We start from the raw sequence: 6163 nt of genomic DNA, 5'->3' as shown, positions 1-6163 counted from the left end.
AATATGCCATCCCCTTTTCCTTATGAATCAGGGTGAAGTCTCTTTCAGGGAGGAGTGATAGGGAATGGCAAAGGACACACTGACAAAGGAGATGAATCAGAACTGGCTTTGACAAGCACTGTGGCAACTGGACAATTAAAACAGACATTCGGCAGGGGGAAGAAGAATCAATTGGGGAGGAGGATAGAGAAAACAGTGCAACAATGAATGAATGAAAACCCAAAATCTCTGTAAATGTTCATTGAAACTAATAAAATTTAATAATAATTTAAAAAAAAAAAGTCTGTTACACCAATAGATAAGAATGTCAGGAGCAAAAACTATACCACTAAGTCAACGCCCCTCAGTCCATCACAAAGAAAGACAAGGGAACGGGAGGAACACAGGAGTGTGGGGTCTGGGCAGCAGTGCCAACAGGGTGGTGGAGGACACAGTGCAGTGCCATTTTTGGGAGCCACTAGCTTACAAGCCTCAAAAAGTCACAGAGAAAGAGCCCAACTAATGACCCAACATGGCCCCCGCATCTCCGACCCAGGAACACAGGACTAGCTGCTCAGGTTGGCACCTTCCACATGCAGCTGATGCTCTTGGCTGGGCTGTTTTCTGAAATGCCACTATAACTGAGTTCTAGGAAAATGTTTACACAGGCAAAGATTCCAATCATGCATCATAAATAATCCCAATAGGCAACAGGTCTACACAGCTGACGGGGTTTACAAAGAGCTAGAAACACAAGGGGAGCCCTTTCCTGAGGTGGTGCTCCACATCCAACCCTCCTTCACCTGCACTTTACTTATGTTCCTAGCACTGGACCCTCAGAATAAGATCTCAGAAGTAAACCGAAAACACACAAAATTACAAAGGAAATCAACTAGAACAAAAGACCTCATGCAGATGCCAACAGAGACACATGTGCGACGTGGTAACTACAGCCTTTATTAAAGCAGTAAATAAAGACAAAGCAGGCCTGGCCTGGGCCCAGCCCACCAGTCATCACAGACCGGATCACCCCAGGAGTCTGTGGGGCAGGGCTGAAGACCTGAGGGCATAGCCTTGAGTTCAGAGGCCCCATACTCCTCATACCTAAGGGCACAGACTGCTGCTGTTTTATCCCCACCTATAGCTCAGAAATCACATGTCACAAGAGAAAGTCTCCTCTTCCCCAGGGAACAAAATGCTCACAAATTAAATATGGCAATGTCCAAAAAGGGTCACACACTGTGAACCAGAGGTCTTCATTCCCAACCCGGAAGGACGGTTGATTATAAGCTCAGTGGACATACTACAGCAAGAGGACAAAAGAGAAGAACACAGCGTTTCACAAATACCCAGACAGCAGTGCTTCAGCCTCTCTTCCGACAGCCTGTGACACAATAACAACCTCTGCTTAGACCTGGGTCTGCTGTGAACACTTCACAGAAAAGGGGTCAAAAGAGGTGCCATCTCTGAGAACCAGTCTCTCTTCCACTTCACAGTGTTTTCAGGGCCCATGATGCAGCACACACTAGGCTTTGCTCCTTCAGGGTGCCATGTAACCCTCCACTGTATCATCTTCACTCATCCAATTAGCAGGTCACTTATCCAGGATGTTCCTATTTTCTAGCCAATTAAAAATGCCTATGAACACTTGCATGCATGTACAGACATACACTTTCAATTCATTTACATGTGGTGGAACTGCTGGGTTATATAGTGCCCTGATGGCAAAGTAGCTTGGCACTGGGCGACAGCCAAGAGCGTGACAGTTCAAACCCATCAGCTACCCTGAGAAATATAAGGCAGCCTCCCTCCAACACAGTGCCAGAAACCTGACAGGGTGTTGCCATGAGTCAGAATCAACTCAAGGACACCAACCCTGGCTGACACGCCAGTGGATCTTCAGAGGCTGCACATCACACTTCTTGTTGCTATTAGGTGCTGTCGAGGTGAGCGCAAGCCTATGAACAACAGATCTGAATCCTGTCCTATCAAGTGCCATCCTCGCACTCCCCACTGTGGCAGTCACTGTGTCATATACCTGGTTGAAGGTCTTCCTCTCTTTCTCAGATCCTCCACCTTTCCAAGCATGATACTGTTCTCCTACAAACAGCCTCTCCTAGTAAAATTCCCATGAGCCAAAGGTTTATCATCCTTGCCTCCAAGGAGCACTCTGTATGCACTTTCTCCAAGACATATTTGTTTGTTCTTTGGGCAGCCCTTGGAATATTCAGTACTCTTCTCCAATACTATAGCTCAAAGTCATAAATTCTTCTGTCATACTCATTCACTGTCCAGCTCTCAGATACAAGTGACTGGAAAGAGCATGGCCTGAATCAGATGCACATTAGTCCTCAAACTGACATCACTACTCCTCAATAATGTGGAGTGATCCCTGACTGCAGACGTTCCCATGGCACTACATCTCCTGACTACTGGTACCAAAGGTATTGATTGTGGATGCAAGTAAGATGAAATTGCTGACAACTGCAACCTTTTCTCCATCGATCATGATGTTGCCTATTGATCCAGTTCTAAGAATTTTTGTTTTCAAAAGATGTTGAAATGCAATCCATATTGAAGGCTGTATTTTTTTATCTTCTACAAGTGCTTCAAGTCCTCCTCACTCACAGCAAGCAAAGTTGTGTCATCTGTGTAACACAGGTTATTGATGAGTCAGTCTTCCTCCAATCTTGACGCCACATTCTTCCTCTTCATAGATTCCAGCTTCTCAAATAATTTGCTCAGCATATAGACTGAATAGCTGTGGAGAGAGGATACAGCCCTGACACACTCTTTTGTTCATTTTAAACCATGTGGTGTTCCCTTGCTGTAGGTTTGGTTTATGGTGACTTTACCTTTTAGGAACAAGGAGATGATCTTCCAAAGTGGCAATACCATTTTACATTCATACTAGCAGTGCATGAGGGTTCTGATTTTTCTACCTCCTTGTCCAAACTTGCCATTATCAATCTTTTTTTAATTATAGTCTTCCTGTTGTTGTTGTTGTTGAGATGCTGTCTAGTCAGCTTCAACTCAAAGTGACCTCATACATAAAAGATCAAAGCACTGCCCTGTCCTGCACCATCCTCACAATCATTACTGTGTTTCAGCCCACTGTTGTGGTCACTGTGTTAAATCATCTTGTTTTGTTGCTGACCCTCTACTTTTCCAAGCATGCTGTCTCTCCTGATTAACAGCTCTTAAATATGTGAGTCTTGCCATCTTCACACCTAAAGAATATTCTGGCTATATTTCTTACAAGATGGATTTCATATCACTAAACAGACTTCCTAGTAATATAAAATGAACGCCTCATTGTGGTTTTGTTTCCCTAATAACTGATGATGCCAAGCATCTTTTCATGTGCTTATTCGCCATCTGCATGATTCTTATTAGAGAAACTTCTAGTCAGCTCCTCTGTCTACCTTTTAATTACTGAACTGGTAAGTGTGTTTTCTGTATTACAGATACAAATGTATTATTAGATACATAAGTTGCTGTTAAAGTGTTTCTTTTCTATATTGTGGTTTAACTTTCCACTTTCTTGCTGGTATGTATCATTTGTAACACCCAACTTTTAAATTCTGATGATGTCTGATTATCTGCTTTCTCTTCTGCTGCCTAAACTTCCAGTATTATATCTAAGACAGTACCCCTTACCTAGGGTTCTTTTTTAAAAGAGTATTATAGCTTCAGTACTTACAGGCAGGTCTCTCGTCCATTCAGGGTAACTTTTGTACATGGAGTGAGGTTCATGTTGGGGCTGAGGAGATAGTTCTTATCCACAGTAACCCAGTGTACAACAGAACCAAACCCTCTCCAGTCCTGTGCCATCCTCACAACTGTGGCTGAGCTACAACACACTGGTGGACTCACGATGTCAGTCCATCTCACAAAGATCTTCCCTTTCACTGACCCTCTATTTTCCCAAGCATGATGTCCTTCTTCAAGGACTAGTCCTACTTGTTCACATGCTCTAAATATGTGAGACAAAAACTCACCATCCTCATTTCTAGGGAGCAATCTGGCAAACCACTACATCTTCCCAAGTGGATGTAACATGAAGTTGGGGTCATTCAGGAACAGCACTGTGTGGTTTTCAGAAGTAGGGAACACAGGAAAAGACCACAGCCAGCATGTGTGCTGCTTCTGGAACCTGGGAACCTGTCACTGTGGCCATCTCTGCCAAGTCCCAGCCTGAGACCACAGTCGTACTGTGGCCACTCACACTGAGACAGTGCTATGAACGTAAAACAGCTGCTGATGTCACAGAGCACACCGCGGACGAGGACCTGTATGAAGTGACTCTGTGAGTCCCTGGCAGCACAGCCTAAGGGATGGGACAGGGCAGTGATTCAATTCTCTAACACTACAAAAAAGAAAGTGCAGACAGGAGAAGTGAGAAAATAAAAGTCTTAAGAGATAATAACCAGGTAAAGCTCACTGTGTGAATATGGATCCTGGTTTGGTGAACTAGCCCAAAGAAAAAGAATTCTCTGTGAAGTCTTTGCTGAATATTGAGATACTCAACATGTCCTCACATGGATCCTGATTCAAGTAAACTGTATTTTATGTATGGGGGGGGGGGGGGGGGGAGGGGGAAGAATTATGTATGGAGACAATTGGACATTTCATACTAGCTGACTATGTTGTGATATTAAGAAATTATGCTAATTTTATGCATAAAAACAGTATGATGCTACAGTTATGCTCCAACAACAGAAGCTGTATATTTTAGAAAGACAGAAGGGAATATTTACAGGGGAAAAAAGAAAGCGAGGACAGAAGTCGGGTGACAAGACAGTTTGAATTTTTCACAATATATAGGTAGGCTGTGTCTTTTTAAGTCCCCTGCATCCACCATAACACAATACCTGTCCCTTCTGGGACTCCCAGTCACCCTAACAGTGAGTGAAGACATGCTGAGAGGGGGATCTCTTTGGCCAACTCAGCAGTGCCCCAATGGGGGTCTGGTGAGGCCACAGTGACACATAGGGAAGAGCACAACAGCACCCACAAATCCTGGGAAACCCAAGTATGGCTGGAGAGCAGCTCTCACACCTCCTAAGGCCACTTCTCCTTAATGGATGTCCCGAAGGCACTTCAAGGAGACAATCTGCACACAAGCCTGTGCCTCAGAGCCCAAGACCACGCCCCAGCACCCCAAAGCCATCCTCTAGCACCCAAGCCCCACAAGCTCAGCATCCCAAGCCTACGCCTCAGTGCCCTGAGCCCAGAGCTCAGTGCCCCAATGCTACATCCCAGAACTCCAGCCCAAAGCTCAGCACCACGAGCCCACACCTCAGCATCCTGAGCCCACAGATCAGCACCCCAGCTTACAGCTCACCACCTTGATCCTGCACCTCAGCATCCTGAGCCCACACCTCAGCACTCCAAGCCTGCACCTCAGAGCCCCAGGCCAAGCCTCAACACCCTTAGCACCTTGAGCCACTGAAAAGAGAATCCAATGGTCAAGGAGTGGGGTCAGAGGTCAGTGCACTCTGGACCAGAAAGACTTTCTCTTACCAGATCCATGTACTGGGCAGCTGCCCTCTCTCCCCCACCAGCCTGGCAGCGAGGTGGGCAGGGAGGACAGACATCCTTCTGTCCACTGGAGCAGCTGTGGGCATTTTCCCTTCAGGTCTGCCCCTCTAGGGCATGGAAAACCTGCTTCACTGGGCCTCACTACTCTCTATCCTCCTGGAATCTTCTCTGTAGGTAGAGCCCCAGCTGCTGCCCTGCTGGGACTCTACCTACAGAGAAGGTTCCAGGCAGCTCCAGGCAACTCCCCTGCGCAGCTGTCAAGACACCACCTTCTCCTACCCAGCTCCTCCAAACCAATCTCAGAAATTAGAGTGCCCTCCTTACCCTCAGGGCAGTGGTTTTCATCAAGACAGACAGACAGGACTTTGCATAATATCCAACACCACTGCCTCAGTGATGGAGCAGCCACCCTGGGAGCCATGATACGAAGGAAGGCTGTGATGATGCGTGTCCACAGGTAAATGTGGCTCACACTCTGATTGTGCAGCACCTCACTGAACAAGCAATGCCCCTGGGGAGAACCCCATCTGAACAAGATGGTAGTGGGTGTGGCCTGCTCCAGGATCCTACCCTGCACTGCTCTCTGGGAACACTGGAAGTACCTACCATCTCATTTCTCATGACAATCAAGGAATGGGGG

General features: G+C 46.3%; 1 protein-coding gene across 1 annotated transcript in view; it reads right to left on the bottom strand.

Moving 5' to 3' along the window:
- The window catches only part of PDPK1 (3-phosphoinositide dependent protein kinase-1), a 28838-nt gene that overhangs the window by 14019 nt on the left and 8656 nt on the right, over nt 1-6163 (bottom strand). The gene's annotated exons all lie outside the window — the stretch shown is intronic.

This window comes from Elephantulus edwardii, unplaced genomic scaffold, assembly GCF_000299155.1.
Source record: "Elephantulus edwardii isolate Elephantulus edwardi_28Jun2011 unplaced genomic scaffold, EleEdw1.0 scaffold00132, whole genome shotgun sequence".
NCBI classification, from domain to species: domain Eukaryota; kingdom Metazoa; phylum Chordata; class Mammalia; order Macroscelidea; family Macroscelididae; genus Elephantulus; species Elephantulus edwardii.
This window is presented reverse-complemented; position numbering and strand designations above follow the sequence as displayed.